Source organism: Gekko japonicus, unplaced genomic scaffold, assembly GCF_001447785.1.
Source record: "Gekko japonicus isolate JY-2015 unplaced genomic scaffold, Gekko_japonicus_V1.1 scaffold1081, whole genome shotgun sequence".
Lineage (NCBI taxonomy): Eukaryota > Metazoa > Chordata > Lepidosauria > Squamata > Gekkonidae > Gekko > Gekko japonicus.
This window is the reverse complement of record NW_015174304.1, coordinates 210429-238166: the sequence shown is the minus strand read 5'-3', so window position 1 is coordinate 238166 and position 27738 is coordinate 210429. Positions and strand designations below refer to the sequence as shown.

General features: G+C 43.7%; 1 protein-coding gene across 1 annotated transcript in view; it reads left to right on the top strand.

Annotated features, from left to right (window-relative positions):
- FMN1 (formin 1) overlaps positions 1-27738 on the top strand; it is a 242427-nt gene that overhangs the window by 90681 nt on the left and 124008 nt on the right. The gene's annotated exons all lie outside the window — the stretch shown is intronic.

Genomic DNA, 27738 nt, shown 5'->3' with positions numbered 1-27738 from the left:
AACCACAGCAGCCAGGCAGCTATTAGGACCTCCACTGCGTCACCAGATTTGGACAATGATATATAGAACTGAGTATTGTCAGCATACTGATGACAACCTACCCCCAAAACTACCCCATACCATTTTTAAGCGCCAAGAGATATCACTATGCAGTCTTATCTCTAGTTACTGTAATTAAAATATTACTGAACATTACTGTGATCAAGAATATTCTCCCTTTTCTCAAGAGAAAGGATCCTAATCTCTGTTACCCCTCACAATAGACATTTCAATTGTGAGGTAGGAAGACGATGATTTTAACTGAACTTTACTCCAGTACCCACTTTGACCCCCATGATATTGCTTAAGGAGGCAGGATTTGGGGGAACACAGATGACAAGAACCATGAGAATAGTGCATAAAAGTCAATGAGCTGGATCCTAGGATTCCCTTCACTGAGTGCGGAATGTTCCTCTGATTGCAGGGCTAGGGCTTAGAAAGAAAAAAAAATTAAGGGCCCTGATCCTCTGGGAATGGGCTAATCAAGCAGCTGTTTTTCATATTAAGTTTGGATTGGGTCTAAGAGATATGAAGAGTGATCCAGAGGAAATATTTGGCTTGGTATCTCTGTCTCATAAGAGGAATTCTCCTGCATTTGATTTTTTGCTTGGTGAAAGAAGAATTCCTGGATACAACCCAATATATGTAGAGACTGGAACATGTCATTGGCTTGCACACAACTATCACCATGCTGATCATGAGTACCAAGAAATTAGCATGAGCAGCAGCTGCTATTCTAGAATCTGTCACAAGAATCTCTTTTCTTTGGTCCCACTGACTCAGTAGAAATTCTTGCCACAGAGCCAGTTTGGTGTAGTGTTCAAAGGGTTGAACTGAGGCTCAAGGAGACTCAGATCTGAATCCATGGAAGCTCACTAGGTAATCTTCAGCCAGTCAGCCTATACCTTATACAGTTGTTATTGTTGTGAGGATAAAATGGACGAGGGCAAGTTGTGTCCTCCCCATTATGGAGAAAAGCAGAATATAAATAATCTAAATAAAATATGTTTTGGATTTTACCTACAATTTAATTCAGTCAGTAGCAAATGATTTGTTGAGACAGGGGCATGCAGAAGAGGGAGGGTTTGTGTCTGTGTGTGTTAGTGACTATTGGGAAATATGACAACTGAATTAGTAACTGGAATTTATCTGTAGTATTATACACTACTGAAACTCCCTGGGGGGGTTTAAGTTTTAGTTTGCACCTGAAAGCCTCCAAGAGATTAGGTGACCATTTGGCCTCGATTCAATTGAAATGTTCAATTCCTGATGATCTATTAAGGAATAAAACCAAAGCACGGGAACTGAAGGAATGGGTGTTCAAAAAGGATGGGCTTATGTATCAGGATGTGATGGCACGTTGTCTTACGGCACCATTATTCAAGTTTTTTAAAAGGGATCACGGTAGGTCCCTGTATTTAGAGAAGTTAACCAGCCTAGAATTAAGATTGGCTTTTATTTATTTAATTTTCGACTTCTATACCGCTCTGACCCCAAAGGGTCTCTGAGCGGTTTACACAACTGTTTATACCTAACTAGGGCCACATTATTGGTATGGGGGGGTGATAACCTACCAGCACCCCGGCCGCGGGCTCAGTTGTTGCTCGGTTCCTGGCTCGGCTGTTGTTCAGTCCGTGGCAGCTCTTCGGCTCTTCACTTCCTGGCACCCAGAACAGGTCTTAATCCGCGGCTCCTTCCAGTGGGCTTCACCCGGTGCTCGGCAACGCGCCAGCCGCAGCTCTGGTTCTGTCCCGCAGGCTCCACCGTGCCGCGTCGCCATGCTACCAAGCACCACGACTCCGCCTCCCTCCAGCCTCACGCACGCTGGGTCGCCAGGGCTAACTCCGCCGCCGCCATTGCCGCCGCCTCTCCTGCCACATGTCCTCGTAAGCTTTAAGATTTCAATCCATGCCCTCAATGATCAGGACTGGATGTTTCTTCGGTATCCCTGCCCCCCTTTGACTTTGTCTTTGTGATATGGGGGATGATATTATACATTATATTCTGAGATGCCCATGGCATGAAGCCCCTAGGTTAAAGTACATCATCCCTATTATTCCACAGTGTAATGGACTCTCTGATCTGGATCTGGTCAAATTTTTACTCTCGGACCTTGACCACTATGTCTCTAGCAGAATGGCATTATTTGCCTTAGCAACAAGGAAAATCAGAATGAGTTTAGTATTTAATGCAAAGTAGAAGGAGTATAGGAGTATATTGATATTTTTATTGTTTACATTACCATTTTATAGTCTGATGTATTATGTTATGGCCTGTGGCTAAGACAATAAACTTATACCACTATTGAAACTAAGTGTTTGAAAGTATGATGTGCTAGAGTGAAGTATTTCAGCATGTTGGTGGTGGTGGTGGTAGTGTTACATGATTTCCAGTTTCCCTACTATTATTTTTGATGTACTTAAGTACACCAGCTTACTGTTTTGTTCATAAGACAAAGAACTAGTGTAATCATATTTCTGGCAATGGAATCTGTTTTATATCTCAACATGTAAAACAGAATTAAGATCAGTTTTTAAAAATGTAACCACTACAAAATCTAAAACAGGTCAAAGTGACCATTTTGTGATCATGTTAAAGGATAGCTATGTCTGAAGTCTTATTTAGCATTAGGTGGAAACGTGGGGTTTATTTATTGGTGTACAGAAGGTGTGCTGCGAAAAATGAGAAATTTGCTAGAAAATCAATAATTTCACTACTTCCCAATACATTAATGCAGAATCCTTAAGTGAGGTTGTAGTACTTTTTGCAATGTAATTGCCTGACTATGAGAAAACAATTGCCATAAAATACCTGAAAAATCAGAATGAGGCAATTAGAACTTGGTGAGCTATCTTTAGCTGTATTCACTATATCTGTCATCCTCTTAAATGAGTGATTGCTCTTCAGAATTGCTCAGTATTTTTTTTCAGAGTTTCATAGAAATGATCCCTTTGGCATTACTAACAAGAGTCTGAAAAGTTTGCTTAGAGTATTTTCCTGGAGAGTTGTTTACTTGTAAGCAAAAGATACTGCTTTTATCATTTTACATTTTATACCTCCAAGAAACATAATTTATGTGTGGGGGATGATTACATGTAAAACAGAAAGCTACGACCTGCAAGAATAGTCCTTTTTACAGCTTATAAGAAACATACCATATGGCAGCAAGGTTTAATAGGATTTTTCCATGCCAAGCACATTGTTTTTTGCTCTTTAACAAGAGGAAATGCAAAACTAAAGCTTACTAGTTGCACTACGTATTCCAGGCTGAGATTCCACTGAGCTCAGCATGCACATTTTGAAGAAAATATGTGCCATGTATGGTTGCTGAAACACAACTGCAGTCCACAGATGTAGCTGGGATCACCAAGGGTTTATTAGTCAGTTTAGCCTTGTGTCTGGAGTTGGGGAGAACAGTGGAGCAACCCGGGTGGGAGGTGCTACCATAGCTGGAGAGGACAGCCCTGCACCTAGACTTGCCCATGTCTACAACCCATGAGATGGGAAAGGGGCCAGGAAGACAGGTAGCACTGCAGGTGGCCCTGATGCCCAGAGTTCCCGGACGCCCACTGCAGCCAGGTCTGGAAGAGAAGCACCAGAGGCCCCTCACCCGGGGCAACAGCAGGGCCCATATGTCATCAAGCAGCAGCAGCGTCTGGGAGATGGGGTGAGCGAGCAGCAGAAAGCCAGACTGTGATGCCGTTGCTGCCGCCCAGCTCTGGCAACAAGATAGTGGCAGCAGCAGAGGAGGCAGCCCCAGCAGCAGGGAACAGATGGGAGCTGAGAGTAGCTTGTCCAATGCTCCCTGCAGCCAGGCCAGAACAGCCAAGGGTGAGGCAGGCATGGAAGATGCTCAGGGGTAGGTGGTGGTGGGTGATGCCCGGGACTGAGCCAGCAGGCTCCGAGCCAACCCCCACATCACCAGGAGTAAGGACAGGGGAAGCAGTCATTCACCAGGAAAGGAGGCAGGGTTGACAGATGGAGGGAGGAAATAAAATGTGGCTCCTGCTGACAGGCCAGGGAGGAAGAGAGCCACTGAGTCCCAGTTATAGAGGGGACCAGAGGGCTGAGAGGAGGAGGAGCAGGGTGAAATAACCCCCCTCCTCTCTTTCTGAGGTTTTGAGGCACCATGGCAAAGGGCAGCCCACCCCCTGGGGGGCAGGCAGGGCATGACACCTAATAAGCTGCTCTACATTTTTCAGTATTTCCCTTCTTAGCTCCTGCTGAAGGTCTCCCAGCTTGAAATTCATCATAAATTCCACTCTTGCACAGTTTGAAAAGTATCAGTCCTCTTTTCATGGTTTCATCAGCATATCATACGTGGGTTTGATGCCTTAATTTGACATTATACCTACTTAAACTATTTTCGGTACTTATTCTATAGTTTGTATAAGATATTTTGATGAAACATGAAGTGATCATCACACAAATAAGCCATGGCACCAAATGAAGAATTGGTAGTAGAGTATTTATTTATTTATTTGATTTATACCCTGTCCTCCCTGCTGAAGCACTTGCAACTACAGGGTTGTATCCCATGGTGATCTTTCCCTGCCATCTCCCTTCCCCATGAGGGGAGGGGAAGATATTAATGGTAGACCATCTAATATGCATGCAGTAGATTTGGGGTTCATTCCCTGGCACCTCCAGTTGGAAGACTCATATAGTAAGTAATGTGAAAGACTCTGGAGAGCTGATGCGAGTCAGAGTAGTCAATACTGAGCTTGATAGACCAATGATATGCCTCAGTATAATGCAGTTTCATGTATCCATGAAAAGGTATTGCTGGACGGGAGGTCAGAATGTGGAAAGGAGTTGGGTGAGATGGCCCTTCCTTTTTTGAATGTCAGTCGAATATTTATAAGTTACAACCCATAGTTTCAGCTGTTCTGGCACTAACACTAATTAAAAGAACATAAGAACATACGAAGAGCCCTGCTGGGTCAAACCAGTGGTCCACCTAGTCCAGCACTGTTTTTCACACAGTGGCCAACCAGTTCCTCTGGAGGGCCAACAAAAGGGCATAGAGGCTGAGGACTTCCCCTGATGTTGTCTCCTGGCTCTGGGATTCAGAGGTTTAATGCCTCTGAATGTGGGGGTTCCCCTCAGTCACCGTGGCTGGTAGCCATTGATAGAATTATCCTCCATGAATCTATCAACTCCCTTTTTAAAGCTGTTTCTTCCTGTGGCCATCGCTACATTCTGTGGCAGAAAATTCCACATTTTAATCACTCTCTGTTTAAAGTAGTATTTCTTTTGTATGTCCTGAACCTATTGCACATCAGCTTCATTGGATACCCTTGAGTTCTAGTATTTTGGGGAAGGGAGAAAAATTTCTCTTTGTCAGCTCTCTCCACCCCATGCATAATTTTATAAACCTCTATCATGTCCCCCCCTTACTCATCTCTTTTCTAAACTGAAAAGTCCAAGTTTCTTCAGCCTTTCCTCATTCCTCATTTCCACCCCAAAATCTTTTCCCATCTCAGTCTCAGCAAGTTCAGACCCTATTAGCCTATACTTGAAGTTGGGGGGGGGGGTTCTCCATGTGCATCACCTTACACTTACTAACACTGAACTTCAGTTGCCACATTGTCACCCACTCATCCAGTTTGTGGAGGTCCTCTTGGTGCTCTTCACAGGTTGCCTTGGTTTTCACCATCCTGAATAATTTGGTGTCATCTGTGAACTTGATCACTATATTACTCACCCCATGTTCCAGATCATTTGTGAATAAATTAAATATGGGACCACACTGCTTACTTCTGTCCATTGTGAGAATTGTCGATTGATTCCAGTCTTTGCTTCCTGTCATTTAACCGGTTTTTAATCCATAAGAGAACCTGTCCTCTTATCCTTGACCAGTACGTTTACTCAGGCATCTTTGGTGAGACACCTTGTCAAAAGCCTTTTGAAAGTCCAAGTATATAATGTCTACTAGGTCACCATTGTCTACATGCTTGTTCACTTTCTCAAAGAACTCCAGAAAGTTGGTGAGGCAGAACTTGGCTTTGCAGAAGCCATGCTGATTTTCCCTCATCAAGCTTTGTCCCTCTAAGTGCCTAAAAATTCTATCTTTGATTACAGTTTCTACTAATTTGCCTGGGACAAAAGTTAGCCTATCTAGCCTATAATTTCCTGGTTCCCCTCTGGATCCCTTTTTAGAAATTGGTGTCACATTGGTGTCCTGTCTTCTTGTACGGTGGCTGGATTTAGTGATACATTATATATATGGGTTAGTAGATCAACTGGTGGCTCAGAGGTTAAGATGCTGAACTGCTTAACTTCATTTGATCTCTTTCCTGTTCATTAAATAAAAAATCATTTCTGTCTAAGGAGCTTGTTCTTTCAAGAGTGGATCTGACTCTGGACCTTGCTAGGCACAGGCTAGATCCCAGATACTGAAGTGCCCAAAATACTTGTGTTGGCTCCATGCTAGAGAAGGGATGGCTCTGCGCATTCTATTAGGGTTGCCGACCTCCAGTCCTGGGGGGGGCTCCTCGGTTCTCCTCAGAATCTCCTGCCGCACAGGTGCCCCGCACGGGGACTAGCGTAGCCGCCGGTCGTCACCAGGTGATTAAGTGGATGAGCATTTAAAAGAAGATTTTCGGCTAAAACTGTGAGTTGCCAGTCGGAACGGGAGAAAAAGAATCGAGCGCGTTCCCCCCCTTTTTCGAAAAACCGCAAGGGAGGAGGGAGGTGAATCCCCACCACCACCCTGTGTAACAAAGACTGATTTAAAAGGAAGAGAGGGGGGAGTGAAAATTGAAAGGAGCAGTGTTACCTCTTGACGAATTGTTAGAAGAGACACAGGAAATCTCATTTTGTAGCTGCGCGACATGAACTTTTAAAAAGTAAACAAAAAAACAAGATGTCGAGCCAGAAAAAGTTTCAGGACAAGCCGGCAAAGAAGACCGAAGGAACTTCCAGTGCTGGCTCCCACCTCTTGGAGCCAGCTGTCAATCAACAAGAGAGCGATCCTCTGCGCCCTCTGCTGGAACAAATGCAAAAGATCAACCAAACATTGACAAATATGGAAGGTGTTCTCAATACTCAGCAGAACAATTAAATGATACAGCCAAAAAAATGGAGGAAATCGCGCAAAAATGCCTCAAAAGGTCAAGAAAAAGGTGGATAAAATGGAAAGACATCAAGAAATGCAAGATAAAAAGTTATTGATGCTTCAAATGGAAAAATCAAATTTGACTCTCCGATTTCAGGGCATAAAAGAACAGGAAAAAGAAGATCTCCGAGACATTTTAGCGGAAGCCTTGGCAACACTCACCGGCTGGGAAGCGGAAAAAATGAGCGAGGAAATGGATCTGATTTACAGAGCCTATTCCAACTTTACAAGGTTGAATAACCTGCCGGCAGAAGTGGTGGTCAAGTTTACAAAGCAGAAAGTTCGGGATCAAATATTGAGAGCTTCTTCTTCAACACCTATGAAGATTGGAGAGCAGTCAGTCAGGATTTTGAAAGATGTTCCATTTGAAATTCGAATGAAAAGGAAAGCATACAAAGGACTGACCTTATTCTTGCAAAACCATCAAATTAGTTATCGCTGGTTGATTCCAGAAGGACTTACCTTCCAGTTTAAGGACAAAAGGGAGAAGATTAACTCCATTTTCAAAGCTCAAGACTTTTTGAAGAGACACGCCAGCTTGGAGGAGGCAGCACTCGCTAAATGGGAAGAATTGGACAGTGACAGAGACAGCGGCTTGGAGGGGGAAGTCAAGACTCTGGGAGATGAAGGAGCGGGGAAAGGTTCATCATACAATCTGAGAGACGTAAAAGGGAGGCAGCCCAGACCATGAAGATCGGTTTGGAACGCGCAAGAAAACACTTTACTAACAATAAGCCAAAAGGACACTACTAATACACTAACAGTTATTGTTTTTTACAGGTTAAGATGAAAGACGATAGACAACTCACAGAAGAAGCCAAAAGAAGATCGGTTTAATACTAACAAAAGATTAACATACTAATGAAAGCATCACCCAACCTTTTCTTAATCCCTCTATATACCTTCCCTTTTTCTGATATTAAAAGCATAAATTCTCTCCTTTTTAGGAGAGTCAATAAAAAAAGGAAGGTAGGTAGTTTGGCAGTTCAAGACCCTAGTGCCGCATGACAGAGTGAGCTCCTGTCTCTGGCCCCAGCTCCTGCCAACCTAGCAGTTTGAAAGCAAGAAATTTCAAGTAGATAAATAGGTACTGCTTCAGTGGGAAGGTAACAGTGTTCTGTTTACCTTGGCTTCTAGTCATGCTGGCCACATGACCACAGAAATGTCTTCAGACAGCACTGGCTCTTCAGCTTGGAAATGGAGATGAGCACCACCCCCTAGAGTCAGATTCAACTGACTTTCAAGCAAGGGAAACCTTTACCGTTTTAGGTCAACTATCTCACATCTGAGTTCCTTAAGAACTCTTGGGCGTATGCCATCAGGACCTGGAGACTTGTCCTTTTTTAATTTCCCCAATAGGTCTAGAACTTCATCTCTGGTCACCTCAATTTGGCTCAGCTCTTCAGACTCCCTTCCTGAAAAAAAGAGTCTGTGGCATGGGTACAGGCCCACACGTTCCACAGTGAATGCAGAACAAAAAAGAAGTCATTGAGCTTCTCTTCCATCTCCCCATCTCCCTTTTATTCCTTTGTCATCCAACGGCCTCACTGTTTCTCTGGCTGGTGTTTTGTTCCAGATATATTTTTTAAAAATTATCTGAGGACTTGGAATCCAGTGCAATGTATGCATACATGCAAATACTGAATTGTCCTTGCTGTGTATCTCCCCATTCCTAAAACCTTGTGCAGGCAGAAAAAACTTTATAGACTCAACACACGTTCAGAACTTAATCCAGGCTCTCATCCCCATACCTGTCCAGGAGCTTTGGAAGATGGATAATATAAAAAAGCATTGTGTAGCATAGGATTGACTGGAAACATAAACAAATAAGGCTTTGGCAATCCAGATGTGTCATTAGATTAGAGATTCCTTGCTACAACATTTAAAGATCTTATAGTACTAGGACAAGAACTCCTTCCCCTGGCATTGCCTGCTACTATGGGTTTAGATGCTGTAGAGAACGGCTACTATGGGAAGACACTCTGAGATTCTAGAAGAAAAAACAATCCATGTCTCAGAAGGTGTTTAGCCATGTGTCAACAGCCCAGACCATCTCCCAATTCCAGAAAGCAGTCAGAGCCTCGACACAATCATCAGCAACCAAGGTGGGAAAATCCCCAGATGCCAACAGGAACCCATCAGGCACCTGGGGCAGACTATCTTGATAGGTCCAACAACTCTGTGGAGTATCAGGTAATGATCTGACCATGCCTCCCCCCCTCCAGATCACCATCCCCAGAAGTGTAATAGACCAAATCCAATGTGTGCTAAATGTGTGGGGCATGTAATCACTTGAGGCAGGCCCATGGTCATCATGGAGGCCATGAAATCCTGAGCTACTCCTGAGAGCACCTAACTTGGAATGGATGTTAAAGTCACCCAGAACCACCAGTCTTGGGGGTTCCACTAGCACACCTGAGACCAGATTGGCTAGCTCAGGAAGAAAAACTGCTGGGCAACAGGATGGCAATGGGGTACACCAGCAGAATCCCTACCCTGTTCCAATCATCCACCTTCAGGAGCACACTCTCAAAACTGGCAGACTGCTGGATGAGGCACCTCAGTAGATGGATGGAATCAACCACCACCACCTGTCCCCTTGGTCTAGCCTGCTGCTATTCAGAGAAACCTAGAGGACAGAGCTGAGTCAGATTTACACTCCCAGCCTCCTCCAACCAGGTCTCTGTAATACATGCCAGATCAGTCCAGCCTTTCCAGGATTAAATCCTGAATGGCAAAGGTTTTTCTATTTACTGACCTGGCATTCAGCAGCAGCATTTTATGACCAAGGGGCCCAACCTTGTTGCAACCAGGTCTCCATTGTCTGGGAGGTACACTTGAAGGAAGAGCCTCCAGGTTGGACCTGGGGATCCCACAGAATTACAGTTTATCTCCAGACTACAGAGATAAATTTTCCTGGAGAAAATGAATGCTTTGAAGGGTGCTGTGTATGGCATAATACCCCACCAAGCTCCCTGTCCTCACCAGGCTCCACTCCCAAATCTCCAGGAGTTTCCCAACCTGGAGCTGGCAATCCCATGCCTCCCACCCCCAAGTCAGTAGCCAGGGATGACCTAAGAACTCTAAGGAGGAGTGGCCAACCAACAGCCAGGCCTCCTCCTCCTAGAATGGCCAGTCTGTATCTCACTGCCATCTCTCATTCTACCCAGGATCAGCGGAATGGCAGCCCCACCCCCCCAAGGCACATACCCACTGTCTTTCTCTCCAATAAGGAGGCAGCTGAAGACTTGGATCCCCCCAACCAATTCACAAGCCCTTTAGCCCTCCCAGCACCTCTGGCTCTATCAGCAAGGACACAGACCCTTGCCTTTGTGTCCCCACAGAAGTGGCTCCCCCAAAGCTTTGGCAGGGAGGGCAGGATATAAATAAAATAAATAAATATATAAATAAATAAATGCAATGACCCCTTTTGGAGGTGTCCCTTTGGTAGCAGTCTCACCCCCACTGGAGTCCAGGCTCTATCCCAGAAGCCTTGGGAAAGATGATAATGCAATCCTGTCTCCTAAGCAGAACATGCTGACTCAGGGACATGGTCCAGCAAAGAGGTATTGACTTCAGGCAGGAGTCCCACTGGTGAGGTTCTAGGCAGGAACAGCAGGCAGCAGGATGATTTTGCTTAGCACTACCTTCCCAATACAATCCATCAGTGTGTGTATCCATAGGAAAGATCCTGCTATCACTTGCCTAGTACCTAACATGCCTGAAAGGGACACCTGCTTAGCGATGTATCTGGCTTTAATTCTCACTGGCTTACCCTATTCACTCAAATAGATAAATAGCCAAGTATGGTGATCTCTTCCTCTTCTCCCCCTCACACACAGGACTTTCACTCCATTTTTTCTTCCTTTCCGGCTAAGTGGCCCCTTTATCTATTTTCTTCTTCTTTGAAGGATTTATGGCTGTCCCACCCATTGACATTATTATATTCTGATACTGGCTCAGCCCACAAACTTGAAGGAAGAAACAAGATCATCTCCTTAACTTATACTTCTGAAAATAGCACGAGAGTTCTGAAAGTTCAAAAATAAACTATTTTATTCAACACAGAGGAGGAGGAGGAAGAGGAGGAGGAGGTTGGATTTATAGCCCGCCCTTCACTATCCAAGGGAGTCTCAGAGTGGCTTACAAACTCCTTTCCCTTCCCCTCCCCACAACAGACACCCTGTGAGGTACGTGGGGCTGAGAGAGCTCTGACAGAAACTGCTCTTTTTCAAGAACAGCTGTGCCAGAACTATGGTTTGCCCAAGGTCATCCAGCAGGTGCAAGTGGAGGAATGGGGAATCAAGCCCGGTTCTTCCAGATCAAGCCCAGTTCTTCCAGATCAGAGTCTGTGCACTTAACCACTACACCAAACTGAAAGTTAGGTGAAATCAGGGATAAAATTTCTGAGGTAAATCAGTAATGACTCTGAGGTAACTTAGTACGTTTACAAACTCCAGTTAATATGTTTTCAGTAAGTGAGAGTTTTGAGCTTTTTGCAAAGTCTTAGAATCTTTGAGATGAGAGGTGGTATTTTCCATGTCTGCTAAACCCTACAGTATGTGTTCTTCAGTTTAACTGACTCTTCAGGTTTCAGAAGGGAGGGACACACTACCAAGTACCTAGAATCCTTCTCTAAACACACCAGGGATCACTCCACTTGAGAGCTTTCATGAGTCACTGCTCACTTCTTCAGATACAACTAGAACTAGAGTCCATCTGTCCTATTTATTGGAAAGTGGGGTGATTTAAGATGCCGAATGACATTAGCAGGCAGATGACAATAGCAGATAAATGACAATAGCTGGTGTGATTGGATTTAAGTGAGATATGCAGAGGGGTAATAGGTGTGGAGAAAACAGCATTAGTAATGAGACAGGAAACTTAGGTCTCAGTTCAATTCAGGTGGATGCATTGACTTGAGTATTATCAGTTGCAATGCAGCTTTGAAATTTCTTTGTAAGAGAACTGCTACTTTTAGGTGAGCAACTGAATGTCCTGGAAGGTTAAAATGTTCCCCCTCTGGTTTTTGAATGTGTAGTTCCTAATGTCAGACATATGTCCATTAATTCTTTGTCCAAGGGACTGGCCTGTTTGTCCAGTGCAGAGGGTGGAAGGGCGTTGTTGACACATGACGGCATAAATCACATTAGAGGATAAGCAGTAATATAAGAACATAAGAGAAGCCAATGTTGGATCAAGCCAAAAATACCAGGTGCCATCAGGAGATCCAGCAGTGGGACCAGGACACTAGAAGCCCTCCCACTGTTGCCCCCCAGCACCAAGAATACAGAGCATCACTTGCCCCAGAGTTCCTATCTATACCTTGTGGCTAATAGCCACTGATGGACCTCTGCTCCATATGCTTATCTAATTCCCTCTTGAAGCTGCCTCTGCTTGTAGCCGCCCCCACCTCCTGAGGCAGTGAATTCCATGTGTTAATCACTCTTTGGGTGAAGAAGTACTTGCTTTTATCTGTTCTGACCTGACTGCTCAGCAATTTCATTGAGTGCCCATGAGTTCTTGTATTGTGAGAAATGGAGAAAAGTTTTTCTTTTTCTACCTGCTCTATTCCATGCATAATCTTATAAACCTCAATCATGTTACCCCTCAGCCGTCATTTCTCCAATCTAAAGAGCCCAAAGCGCTTTAACCTTTCTTCATAGGGAAAGTGTTCCAACCCTTTTATCATTCTAGTTGCCCTTTTCTGCACTTTTTCCAAAGCTATAATATCCTTTTTGAGGTGTGGTGACCAGAACTGTACACAGTATTCCAAATTAGGTCGCACCATTGATTTATACAGGGGCATTATGATACTGGCTGATTTGTTTTCAGTTCCCTTCCTAATAATTCCCAGCAAAGCATTGGCCTTTTTTATTGCAGTCGCACACTGTCTAGACATTTTCAGTGAGTTACCCACTACGACTCCAAGATCTCTCTCTTGGTCAGTCTCTGCCAGTTCGGACCCTATCAACGTGTACTTATAGTTAGGATTTTTGGCTCCAATGTGCATCACCTTGTACTTGGCCAAACCCCATTTGCCATGTTGATGCCCACTCGACCATCCTTGACAGATCCCTTTTGAGTGCCTCACAATCCTTCCTGCTTTTCACCACCCTGAACAACTTCGTGTCATTCGCAAATTTAGCCACTTCACTGCTTACTCCCAACTCCAAATTATTAATAAACAAGTTAAAAAGCATCGGACCAAGTACTGATCCCAGTGGTACCTCACTGCTTACCACCCTCCACTGAGAAAATTTCCCATTTATACTCTCTGTTTCCTATTAATTAGCCAGTTTTTGATCCACAAGAGGACTTGTCCTTTTATCCTGTGACTATTGAGCTTATTTAGGAGCCTTTGATGAGGAACTTTATCAAACACTTTCTGGAAGTCAAGGTAAAGTCCAGGCCCGTCGCAACCCGTTAACTACTGGATTTTCTCCAGTGTCTTTTAACTCCACTTCTGCAGCAGAGCAGAATGGGTTGCCGATGGCTGTGGGGTGCTTCCCAGATGTTGTTGTCTGATCGCACTCTTTAAATCCACCCGGCATTTGCACCTATGTCAGGTCTAATTGTGCATATGATCGCAGCCTGTGACTCTCCACTGATCACATATTCTTTGTGAAATTGTTGGTTTACTGTGACTCATTTTGTGCAAAGGGAATCAGAGGTCCCTGCCACACGGGGGGAAAAACGTCAGGCAAAAGTGCGGCTTTTAAAAGCCACACCAAAATAGACACGCGGCGGCGGGATCATACAGATCCCGTGAGCCGCCGCGCAGTTGCTCCCCGGCACGATCGGATGCCGGGGAGACCAGGGAGACAGCGACGGGAGGCTGCCAAAGTGCGCATGTCTGAGCATGCGCAGTTCGGCCAGGAGCCAGGGATGCACTGGCAGAAGGACGTGCCGGCGATCCCACGGCTGCGCTTGCCGCGGCCATTCCGGTAAGACCACCTCCAGAGGTGGTTTTTTGTTGATGCGGTTTTTCGGCCGGAAGGGCTGGATCGGGGACGGGCGCGCAACGTTTCCCAGATGTTGCGGTGGGATCGCACCCATTTGCTGCGCCCCCGATCCGTCCCTCTCCCGGCCCAAAACCTTTTGTGTGACCAGGGCCAGAGTTTATTATTTCCTGATTTATTATACCTTTTTGTGCATTTTTAAGAACTGTAGAGCAATGCTCCCTCTAAGCTGTGAAGTCTTGTGAGCAAAAATTCTACTTTGTGAGCTACTGGCATTAAAGTTGTGAGCGAGTGATTTGGCTACTGCATAAATTAGTTTGCTGTGGAGCCATCCTTCCTGAGCTACGGCAAAAATGTGTGAGCTGGAGGCTAAAAAACTGTGAGCTAGCTCACAATAACTCAGCTTAGAGGGAACACTGCTGTAACGAATCAAGAGCAAAGAAAGGTTGCCCATAGGAAGTGTTTTAGGTATTAAAAGATGCAAAGTGTAATGTAATTGCTCTGGTTCTGAAGCATCCTACTTACTCCAAGCAAACATATCTAGTTTCATGTATTCTGTTCTGCAGAGTAATGTTGATGTTTGAAATAGGGTTTTGGTATAAAGCTCATCATTATTAAAGTGGACAGCTGAGCTGCTTGCATGACTAGTCTTCTGGTGTATTCACTTGCCATTGAAGGCATACAGAAAACATCTTGATGCTATTAGGAAGCAGACATTTTTATACAAAATATTGGCCCTTACTTCCCGTTCATGTTAGAATGAATAACTGCACGTAATGTGGCATGCTCCAAGGTATAGAAGATGGACTTCAGAAAGTTTACATGATTCTCTGACTCCTTTGATGATCAGAGGAAATTGTTACTTAAAACTCAAATTGGAATGTTGGGTTTTTGGATGTTCTCTTCCACCCCTTCACTGCAGGGGAGAAAGTGATCTCTGATTCAGGCTGTTTTGAGTTTATTTAAATGCAGTGTTTTGCTGTCCCCTTCCTAATGCTGAACCAGCATTTTTAATTGTGATGCCTAAGAGATACCCCATTCAAATAAATGTAGTACATCCAGGGGTCGTTTCGTAGAAAAAAGAGCTAGGGGAACTCATTACCATAACTCATTAGCATATGCCACACCCCCTGACATCACCGGAAGTGTGTCATAAGGCCACACCCCCTGACATCACCGGAAGTGTGTCATAAGGCCACACACCCCGCCCCCAATGGTCCCGGCCGGCGGCGGCGGCCTTGCAGCTCCACTGCCGAGCCCCATGAGGGGCCCAACGGTGGACCTGCAAGGCCGGCGGGAGTGCAAGGAAGCCCCGCAAAGGCCCTCCCTGGCCCCAGGCAGGCAGGGGTGGGGAGAGGCAGGGAGGAAGCAACTTACCCTCCCTCTTCTCCTGCCTCCTCCTGGCTGAATGAGGGCCAGAAGCGGGGCAGCCGGAAGCAGGGGCAGGGCTTCATTGTGTGCCCTGCCCCCTGCACCTCACCCGGGGGAACTGCAATCCCCCGCGATTCCCCCCGAAATGACCTCTGAGTACATCCTGGATGAGACTTTACTTTCTGCCTACTGTTAAAGGGCAGGCCAGGGGATTGTTTGCACCCATGAGGCTAATCAAGATGATAGTTCCCTTTAAGAGTTTGTTAAAAAAAAAAAGGCATAAGCAAAGTGAAAAAGAATTATTGAGCAAGTGGCAACTATTCTGATTTTCTCCCTTCTTGCTGTAGGGGCCCCCCAGCACATCCCATGCTGTTCCCTAGACCATCAGGCTCATCTCTGCATGGACAAGGGACTGCAGCCAGAAGGAGAAAGCACAAAGGCCCATTCCACAAGCGGAATTCTGTGTTTAATTGTTAGGATCCAAACCATCAATTTACAAGACTGTGTTGCTCCAGCACAACAGAGCCCTTTTATTTTTTATGGAGCATAACAAGTGTGGCTGGAGCAACATTTTGAGACTCTGTCTCAAAAGAATAATCTTATCCCAGAGTCTTGACAAGTCATTAAATCCATATTACTGCAATACTGTCCACTTCTGGATTGTTTTTATTTATTTCAACAAAAAATGGGGGGGGCAAGAAGGGAAGTCATAAGTTTTTCTGACAATTATTCAAAGCACTCTGTATCTCTGTCATTACTGCCAATGCCAAGGCACTATTCCTAAGGCAATTCTCTCTGTGTGTAAAGTGCCATCAAGTCGCAGCCAGTTTATGGCAACCCTGTAGGGTTTTCAAGGCAAGAGACTAATAGTGGTTGTTTGCCATTGACTTCCTGTGCTCTCCTGGGCCATCCAGGTCAGGGCCAGTTCACCGTAGATAAATTAAACACATGAAAATACTTCTGTGAAATATCAATAAGCCGTCTCCTCATCACTCTTCCATTGTTATTTATCTGGAAATAGAATGTGATAGAAGTTGAGTTGGATCCAGGGGTCATTTCGTAGAAAAAGAGCTAGGGGCCCGGCGGTGGACCTGCAAGGCCGGCGGGAGTGCGAGGAAGCCCCGCCAAGGCCCTCCCTGGCCCCAGGCAGGCAGGGGTGGGGAGAGGCAGGGAGGAAGCAACTTACCCTCCCTCTTCTCCTGCCTCCTCCTGGCTGAATGAGGGCCGGAAGCGGGGCGGCCGGAAGCAGGGGGCAGGGCTTCATTGTGTGCCCCGCCCCCTGCACCTCACCCGGGGGAACTGCGATCCCCCGCATTCCCCCCCGAAATGACCTCTGGTTGGATCCATCTGTGGATACAAGGATTGCCTTGCTATGGCATCTGCCTCCTGTTAGCCACCCTGAGCCCAAGTGGAAGGGCGGGATATAGGTTTAATAAATAAATAAATAAATAAATATTCCTGCAATTGTGGGATCTGTATGGACTAACAGTCAGGTTGCCAGGCATGGCCTAGCAACCAGTAGGAGATGGGGGGGGAGCATGGGAAGTGATTTCATGCCTCTCTAGGAATCATAAGAAACTCTGTGGTTTTGCCATAGTGTTTCCAGCAATTCCTAGAAAGGTGTGACTTCACTTCCATGTTCCTCTCAGAAGGGATGTTACACCATTTACCCAATGCCCATTTTAAAAACTTTTCTCCCACTGCCACTCCATGTGGATTGAGGGACTGTACTGAGTGAATGAAAAGTACAGTTGAATGCAACCAAACCTTCTGCTGCAATGAAGTGAGCTCCCTTCTTTGACACAGTTGTGTCTACACTATGCTGTCTAGTGCAGCTTTTCTGGGTTGTGATGGTTTTTAAAATTATTTGTATTGTATTTATTTTAAACATTTTTATCCCACCTTTCTACCCAGTTGGACAGGCCTCTGAAGATGCAGACATGGAATATATACAAAGCCAGTGTGATTCTTTTGCTAAGCATTTTGCATATTAAATCACCCATATTTGCCATTACTTAGATTTTGCGGTTGCTTCTGTACAATCTCAAGATATTGTTGGAGTGCTCCTCATGGCACTATCTTCTTAATCAGGAAAATTCCATTTATCCAAAATGCACAAATCATTCAGGAAAATTCCATTTATCCAAAATGCAGCAACTAAGCTACTGTCAGGGGCTAGATACAGATATTATATCACTCCTGTGTTGAAAGATCTGCAGTGGCTGCTTGTCTACTAACAGGCACAATTCAGAGTGCTGCTTCTTACCTTTTAAGGCCCTAAATGGCTTGGGGATGGAGGTACTTGAAGGACTGCCATTTCCTGTACTGTCCAGTCCAGCTGTTAAGATCCCCTTCCCAAGCCTTGCTGTCTGTGCCTCAGTCCGCAGAGGGGATGTGGGTGGTGACCACAGATTTTTTTTTCCAGTGGACACCCTCTGGTGATTACTCATGAGTCACCTGCATCTGAATATATAAAATCAGTATGTGAGAAGATCCCAGACTTCTGTAGTTGCCCTCTTCATGGCTGGGAAGTAGCAAGCAGGAAGATATCCTATACAGAAATTGTGAAGATGAAAGTACTAATGGGGGTGAGGAAAGCATTTCTTTACCTTGCAGGAGTACCTCAATCAAGCTATGGTTATTTTTTTTTCTTTTTAACGTTTGACCTAAGGGATGGTATGCACATATTTATTTAACAGGGAGTTCTGTTACAGGCAGGCCATCTAAGGTGTTGGTTTTGGCCAGTACTGAGGGCAGGAGTTTTCCATTATCTAAGCAAGAGCCAAGATGGAGAGAATCTAACAGTGTGCATACTGGGTGTGGCATTTTGGTGATTATGAAAATGGATGTGTCTTTTTAAATTTCAGCTTTTTTGCAAGCATTTATTGGCCTGAATGTGAACCAAACTGGAACACCTTCAGTCCAACTGAACCAGACCCAAACCAAAATAGTTTTGTTTCCACGGATGCTTTGGGTTGTTTACTGTAGATAAATTCTGGATGAAGAAACATTGGCTCATATTATGTTGGATAAAGACACACACTCTGTGATGCCAACTTTTAAAATGATGGCTTAAATCCTGAGTGAGTGAGTTAGTTAGTTTGTCTTTCTTTCAAAATAATACCAATTGTTTCATATGCAGAGATCATGATAGAAATAAATGGGAGGTGGATTCCAGGTTGCTTTATAAGTATGGCTACACTACAAGTCTGGCATCAGCCACACTAATAAAATCAAAACCAATGCTGTTTTATGGCCTTGAATTTATGTGACTACAGAGGATCAAAGGATTTCTGTCCCACTGGACTATAAGGTCCATAGTTCATGGCAAAAAAACCCTCATCAAAAAGAACATTTTAGTTGTGAGGCTTTTCATTTTAATCAGCTACAGCAATAAAAGAGCTGCTAGGTGTCCAAAAACATTCTCCAAGATCAGAGACAAATCTCTCTCAAGTATGCGCTGTTTTCTTATTAGATCCATACAACACCTCTGGTTTGACTATGTCATTGAACCTTCTCCTGCAACTTGTTTTGCCATATCTTTTTTTTTTAGTTTTTCACCCTTTTTGAACACAAAACTTGTCACACTGCAATAAGATTAATGATGCATGAAGCCTACTCGTTAATACTAAGTTGCAATGGTTTCCTCAAGGCAGAATTTCATTATAATTGCATCCCACTGAATATCTGAAATAAAGCTGAGCATTTTGGTTTGCTTTTCCCCCAATGAAATACATTTATACTAGAGACTTGTGTGCTGCTCATTGATGTGAATAGCAGTATGGGGAAATGATCATATACGTCACTGACTCTTTAAAAAAAATCAAATAAATCTAAGTGTGTGTGTGTGTGTGTGTGTGTGTGTGTGTGTGTGTGTGACTCAAAAGGGTGTTAAAAGACAGCAGGAGTCCATTTATGCTTCAAGACAGTCTCAAACTTGGTGACATTACTGAAACATTGGCTTGTGAAGAAATAATACTTTGGGCAACCCAGACTTCCGTAAGGAAATGTTGGTATTTCCACAGATCTAGGACTATAGTGGATTTGCCAGGCTTGATAAGTGCAGCAAAACCATTTCTTCCCAGCCAAAGAGAATCCTGCCCAATGTCCCATTGTTTGCTATTGTCTGACAAGGAAGACAATAGCAAACAATAGGGAGACAACAGAAAACAATGGGATATTGGGCAGGATTGCTGTTTTAGTAAACCCTCATTCTACCATCTCCTCTTCCTCCATATGTACAATGTGTAAAAAAATGTTTTGTCTAGACTCTAGAAGCACCCTAGCTGCAAAAGTTGCCTAGAATAGGTATCTGGACAACGTCATACTGAAATTATTGCAATGCATTCTGCATGGGGCTTCCTTTGAAGAGTGTCCAGAAGCTACAATTAGTATAGAATGCCGCAGCCAGGAAGGTGATACCAACCTTGTTCCACTTACACTGGCTCCCGATTTGTTTCCCAGCCCACTTCAAGTCCTATATGGCTTGGCCCAGTTTACCTTATGGTCTACCTACTCCCATATGAACCTACCCAATCACTTCGCTCATCATCATTGGCCCTGCTTTAGGTGCAGGGTCCCCTCTAAGCTGAGTCAGTGTGAGCTAGCTCACTGTTTTTTAGCCTCTGGCTCATACATTTTTGTCTTAGCTCAGGAAGGATGGATCCAGAGCAAACTAATTTATGCAGTAGCTAAATCACTCGCTCATAACCTTAATGCCAGTAGCTCACAAAGTAGAATTTTTGCTCACCGGACTCCACAGCTTAGAGGGAGTGTTGTTTAGGTGCCCCTGCCATCTGAGACAAGATGGGTGGCAATCTTGAGAAAGGGTGTTTTCAGTCATGACACCCAAATTTTGGAATTCCCTCCTCAAGGAAATATGTCTATTTCTCTGTTGTTTTCTTCTACAGTGAGTGAAGACTTTTGTTTTGTTTGACATTCTCTCACTTACTCTCATTGGGTCTTCTTCTTGTTTGTGTGTCCAGGTGTTTACGTGCTTATTTGCGGGGAGGGCGGGGTATAAATTTGACAATAAACAAATAAATAAATATTTAATTGCTTTATGCATTTTAAATATTTTAATATATTTCACTGTATTTTAACATTGTTTTGATTGTTCACAACCTTGGGGACCATAAATTGGGTGGAAAGGTGGAATCCAAATGGTTTTAAACAAATTAATAAAATAATATGGCATGTAGAACATTGTTACACTCTGTTTTTCTTTTGGATTAATAATTGACTTAATAACTATGCTAGTTTACCCAAAGGATCTCTGATATCATCATACTTTACTGAGATTGGCCATGTTATGCTCTTAATCTTGTAACTAAGAGACCTAAAAATTACTACAAAATCTTAGTTTCCAATGTTGAGCTTCAGTGTAGGCAACAAGAGTGAAATAAATTCCATGCTTGGGTGTTCTTTCTATTTCTTTCCCACCCTAACACAAGAGTTTTGCAATGTGCTCTTATGTCATTTACTTGCGATGAGTCAACTGTGTGGCAAATCTACACTCATAATTCTATCTGTCTTTGCTCATTTTTAATTGATTTTATTTCCTATCTTTCTCTTTGAATAAACAGTCACAGTAGATCTTTGAGTATACACAAACAAACAGAACTTATTTCTTTCCTGGTTTTGTTCTTTGTTTTACTTAAATATTTATTCTCCACTTTTCTCCCCAGAGGGATCCAAAGTGGTTCTAAGAAAACACAATTTAAATTTAATACAATTTAAACCAATAAAAACAAAACCCACTATATTTTGGGCCCGTCCTAGATCCAGCAGAACGTTTCATCTTAGGCTCCAGGGTATAAACTACTGACTAAGAGCCAAAGGCCAAAAGTTCTTTGGTTCATGCCCATGGGCTCATGTCTCTGGCCATGCCCAAGCTTTATACCTGGAGATATGAAGGGAAAACAAAAGCTCAGTTCAGAGGTTACAGCTAGGGTTGCCAATCTCCAGTTGGCATCTGAGTTCTCGTGGGATTGCAGTTCATCTCCAGAGAAAATCAGCTCTGTGGATAGACTCTATGGCATAACAACCCTAATGAACTCCTTCCTGTCCCTAAACTCTGCCTTCCCAGGCTCTGTCCTTGGATCTCAAGGAATTTTCCAGCCCAGAGTTGGAAACCCTGGTTACAGCTGACAATGTTATTCCCAAACTTTCTTCCCTTCTCTCTGTTTTTGATAGGGATAAATTTGCTGTCATAGTTTGATAGTTGGTGTATCCACAGGCTAATTTTGCCCTTTGTTCTAAATCCAGGTTTAGATTCTGTTTAATGTGCTTTCCACTTCTATTTTAATTTATCCTTTCCCATACTTCCTTTGCAGTTCATATTTGTAAATATGTAGCCATTTAGTATGCCTAATGATAGCTTATTGTTGTTAAAGTAATGGTTTCCAACAATCTCCTCTTTACTTGCTTATAATTGCAGAAAGGGTCCTTGAAAGCCAGTAGCTGGGGACTTATGGGAGGAGGAAAGAACATTTTCTGATCTCCTCATGATGGCTCTGCATCCCCTTTTACCAGTTTGCTTTTCCCACTCATTGTTGCCCATGCTACCACCCTGTTGGCTCCAGCTCTCACTTTCCACTGAAATGTTGTTGACTCCCATTCCCCCACACACACTGCCTTTGGCATCACCTTCCCCCATCTGCTTCCTTTAAGTCTGCCAACCTCCAGGTGGGGTCTAGAGTTCTCCCAGAATTACAACTGATCTCCAGACTATAGAGTAGGCTTGCCAGTCCCCAGGTCAGGTGGGGGTTCCCCCTGTTTTGGGGGCTTCTGTCCCCCGACCAGCTGGCTGGCAAGGGAACCCCACCTCCATGGAGCCACATCCACATGTGACTTCCCCGACATGATGACATCACCTGGAAGTGATGTCATCACACCTGTGTCACTCTGGTTTGAGGGCAAAACTCTATGGTTTAAAGCTGGTTTTACCGTAGAGTTATACCCTTAAACCAGAGCATCCCTGTGTGACGTCCCCGGCATGATGACATCACTTTTGGATGATGTCATCACATCAGGGACATCCCGGAATGCCCTCCAAATCCCCCTACCAGAGCGACAAGGGGACCTGGCAACCCTACTATAGAGATTTGTTACCCTGGAGAAAATTACATCTTTGGAGGGTGAACTCTATGGCTTCATATCCCTGCTGAGCTCATTCCCCTCTCCAAACTCTGCCCTTCTCATGCTCTGCCCCCAAATCTCCAGGAATTTCCCAAGCCAGATTTAACGATCCTAGATTCCTTCCCTCTCCTCTTGCTGGCTACCATTTTCCTTCTGACTTCCTGGTGGTTCTACTTTTCTGACTTGCAACCCATATTATCCCTTTTCTCCCCTTCCAGATTTCCCCCCAGCTCATCACAGAACTGGGCACAGTTTTGTATTTCCAGGACACCCCAAAATGGCACCCAAAGTATTTTTTTCACAATATTTGTGGATGCACAACATCACGTTTATCACTTTGGAAATTATTTAACCCCCCTATTGTTTGTTTTCAAAAAACACATCTTCCTGCAAACCTGGTGATATCTTGGATTTGCACAAGCCTATATGATAGCCCTGGCTGGTCGCATTATGTGGATTTTTAATATACATGGAGGAAGGCACATATGGTAATAAGATACAAAGATACCACTGAAGTCACTGTTTTTGGATGTCACTTTTTTAGAGGGCTGCTTTGCACTGGGTTTTTGGTCCTTTCTCTGGACTCTCAAGTACAAAATACAGGTGCTGCACTACCTACCAAGTGCACAGGGTTTTGCTGTCAACAAACACAAGAAGCTTACTCCTGAATTTTTAACCACAAACAGGAACTGAACATGACTCAGTCAAAGTTCACAGATACTTTTGAAACAAGAATGCACTGCCAGTTCTGTAATGCTGATGGATGCTCTGAATTAATATGGAGCCAGTTGTCATAACCAGTGTAATATGAAACTCTGCCAGCAAAGATAATTTTGTGGCTCATTCCTATATACCCTAGGAACCCTGATTTTTGGATTTAGGTGATATTGGGCAGGGATGCTTGCAAATATTATTCTGTAAGTATAATGTTTAAATCAATTAATTCCATATGTAATGTGTGTTCATGATTCTATTACTAATAGTACTTCAGTAATTTGATACTTCCTGTTGATTTTCTGTTGTCACAATTGCTAATGTGAAATTATGTCTCCATTCACACACACATTTGGCTTCCATAGACACGTCTTAAAGAAAACAAATATTGTAGTTTCTTGGGAATTTTTACATGTGTTATGTCATGCATTTTCTTATTCCCAGTTTAGTGCACTGGGAATAAATACAAAATGCATGCCCTTGAAAACAATATTAATGCAGCATATGTAACAGATTATGATGACTGAGGTGTCTAAAGAACGAAATTTTGATTTTGAAGGGAGTTGGCATAAGGTATTTTTTTCATCCAACTGTCCTTTGATTGTTAAGTTTCTTATTGTAGTTGCTGAAATTTAAAACAAATGTATTCTTTGTTCTAAGATAATCCTGTCTTTAAAGAAAATTCCAACAATTTGTTGTATATGTAAATTGCTTTTTTTTGCTATGTAATGGAAAATGGCCAATAGTCTTTCCCTGATTTATGGGTGAGTGTACAAAGGCCCACCATTTCTAGATATGAAGCATTTCTCCCAGACACAGATAATTTATACCTAGAGAAGGATAGTGTTTATCCCTGAAGTCACTGGATAGGATACCACTACCAGGTTTGAAGGTTGTTTGAGAAAGTGGGCTAAGGCCCCAGTCACATGGGCCAGATAATGCGGGGGGGGGGAGGCATGGCTTTTTGCGCCGGCACACTTTGACCCGCCTGAACGCGATCAGACGTGACAGTGGGGAATCAGGTTTCCAGTTCATCGGCATGCGTTTCGGACGCGCTTCAACACAGGGGAGCGCGCTGGAGCGATCAGACGGAGGACGTCCGTCTGCGGCCTGTTGCAAGCGTTAGATAGTGGACTTTCTCCGGTACCTTTTAACTCCGAATCTTCAGCTGGACATGATGGGTTGGCAACGGGTGTGTGACGCTTGCCAGATGTGCCTGTTTGATCGCACCCATAAACTCCACCTGGCATCTATGAGTATCCCGCGGCAACTTCTGCGTGTGATCAGAGCCTAAGTGTAGTTCCATGGGCTGAACAGAAATACAGGAGGCACATGTGAAAAATGTTGTCACTTATGAAATACAGCCCTTATCCCAATACCAGCAACCGGGGTGGGGGGATGAATCAGGACAAAAATTGCTTGCCTCTATGTAGTGAGGGTGTAAAACATTGTCTTCATTCTAATTTGGCTTTGTGGCATCATCTTGTAGGCAAATCTTGTTAGTTGTAAGATTATGTAGCTGAATGGTGTCATAGCCTCTTCACAGTGAGGTTAATATTTTCTGATTCGGCTTTATAACATTGTCATATAGCCAAATCTGATCGTGTGATGACATAGGAGGGCCAGGTCTTCCATTATGATGGGAGACCTTAGGACCACCTCATTTCCTGCTGGCACTTCACAGGCTAGTGGGGAAATAATGGGGGGGTTCACCCAAACCCTAGAGTGTCACCCTGACATAATGACAACTTTTCTAGTTTTCTGCTGAAAGTGACAATGTGGAGCAATGCAATTAGGGTTGCCAACCTCCTGAGTTACAACTGATATCCAGATAGCAGAAATTAATTCCCCTGGAGAAAATGGCTGCTTTGGTGGTGGACTCTGTGGCATTATACCATGCTGAAGTTCCTCCTCTCCCCAACTCCACCCTCCCCAGATTCTATCCCCAAATCTCCAGGAATTTCCCAACCTGGAGTTAGCAATCCTAAATGCAATGCCAGTATGCCTTTCCCTCCCCCCCTCATTCCTCCCAGTGGGTTGTGACTGGCAATCCTATAATGAAATGATGTCATTGTTTTCTTGGATTATAAGAAGAATCTTGCTCTTTTAAAATGGCAATGCAGAGTGAGGAACGAAGCATCTGCAAACATGTGAAAAACAGGGTAAATATTATAAAGGGAGGGAGGGATGGAGATTGGCCCTCCAAAGCTCCCTTTTTGCCCCAGGCATTTTAATAGGTGGAAATTTGGTGATGTTAATAAATCAAAGGAATATGGTTAAGGAGATATCACAATCTCTTTCTTGAAAATGGATATTGCTTATATGCTTTGATATAGCTAGGGTAAAGAAGAAATAAAACATTCTGGAAATCTTGAAGCCATGGGAGGAAACCATTTGATGTAGTTCTTTTGGGGGGAAACTGGGAAAAAAATGGGGGGGTTTTTGCTTTCCTATTTACTCTAAACTTCTTTTACTGCTTTAACAAAATATAATGCATCATTTATAATTTTGCCTATAGAATTGTACTATTTTGCTTATTTATGGAATTCTGAAGTAGAAATGTACTTGAGAAAGAGTAGCAAAGTACTTGAGAAGGAGCTGGAAACTGCTGCACCCTATAGGCGCACCCTTAGCATAAATATAATTTTTACCAGCTGAGATGTTACAAAAAAAATTATACTAAACAAAAGAAAGCATATTATTTGAACAACAGTTAGGGACTACCAACCTTTTTGAATAACAAGTTAAACTTTATGACACTGGCAACACTGAACTCTTTGATTCCCCACAAGCAGCTGTGCCGCTATCGTTCTTCCGTTTGCTTCAGTTGCATCAGTCAGCTTCACACTGTTCGCTGCGTGGCTGCATTTTGACTGGCTGCATCTCCCCCTGATTTCCCCTGCATCTTCTTGATCTCAAAAAACAAGAATTGAGAAGACGCAGGGGAAATCAGGGGGAGATGTGGGTCAAAATGCGGCCATGCAGCGAGTAGTATGAAATTGACCAATGCAACCAGGGCAAATGGAAGAGCAAGAGCAGCACAGCTGCTTGTGGGGAATCGGTCTTTAACAATGTGTTTTTATCATACACATTAGTATATTAATAAAACAGTAAACACTTCCTTGAAATTATGTTGCATATGTGTATAGTATATATAGAAATTATTATCTAATGCTGTAGCAAGTTGTCTTGCATAACAATTTCCATGGTACACCTTTTGAGTGAATGTCTCAAAAAGTATTTCACTTATTCCAAAAGAGAAAATATCCCATAGGAGACTTTTCAGTGCTCCCCAAAACTTCCCATTTTTTTCATTGGAGAAAAAAGTGTTTACATTTTCAGGCTAAAGTTTTTCTTAATGTTTGTGGGTTTTTCTGGGCCTTCACATCTCTGGGCTAAGATTAGGGTTGTCAGGTCTTACCAGCCTTCCAGCAGGGGGCTCCCTGGTCCATGCCTGGATCTTCCATAGAGTTTTTGGCCAAAATGCTAGATCATCAATGTGCGACATGCCCAGTACGATGAAGTCACTTCTGGGTGACACCATCATGCCGACAACGTAGACATGGGAGAGGGCTGTTCAGGGGTGGGGCTTCGCCAGTGAGGCCAGCTGGCCAGTGGTGGGTTGGAGCCCCCAAAATCGGGGGAACCCCTGCCCTGACCAGGGGTCTGGCAACCCTAGCTAGGATCCATATACATGCAGAAGCAGCTTCTGATAATGTATCCATTGGTAGGGTTGCCAGCCCTTCGCTGGCAATCTCTGGGAGCATTGAGGGGGTAGAGTCTCTAAGATGTCACTTCCTGTTTGGGAACAAGAAGTGCTGTCATAATGTTTTTTACAGTAAGGTTTTGAAATCCCTAGAGCATTTTGAAATCACTTCCTGTTCTGAGATGTTAATTGATGCAACTCAGAAATCTAAAACCAGAAGCCAAAGATACTGAGAGAACCTGGTTACTGAAGCTTATATACAATTGAGAAGCCTGTTTATTTTCAGTAGTCCTTCATGACATGTATGGGATGAATAAACCTAGTGACAACACCTAGAATGCCTGAGTGAGGATGGAGAGAGGCTACAGGGGAACAGACAGCATACTGTTCACTCCCCACAACAAACCCTTTTATCACTGTGCCTGACTTCTCTATGGAGGAGAAAACTGGGAGTTGTTGTCCCTACTGCTGTGAGGTTGCTGAACCCCGTGAACTCCTAAGGCAGAACACACTTGGGGCAATGTTTCATTCCTTCTGCACATAGAATTCATGATGCCGTTGTGCAGAAGAAGCCACCACTGTCACCAAAAGTGTAGCATGATTATGGATGAAGCAGAGCTCATAGATGATTTCTTTTAATCAACTTTCCATCCATGATTAATTATTTTGGGAATCTGCTTGTTAAA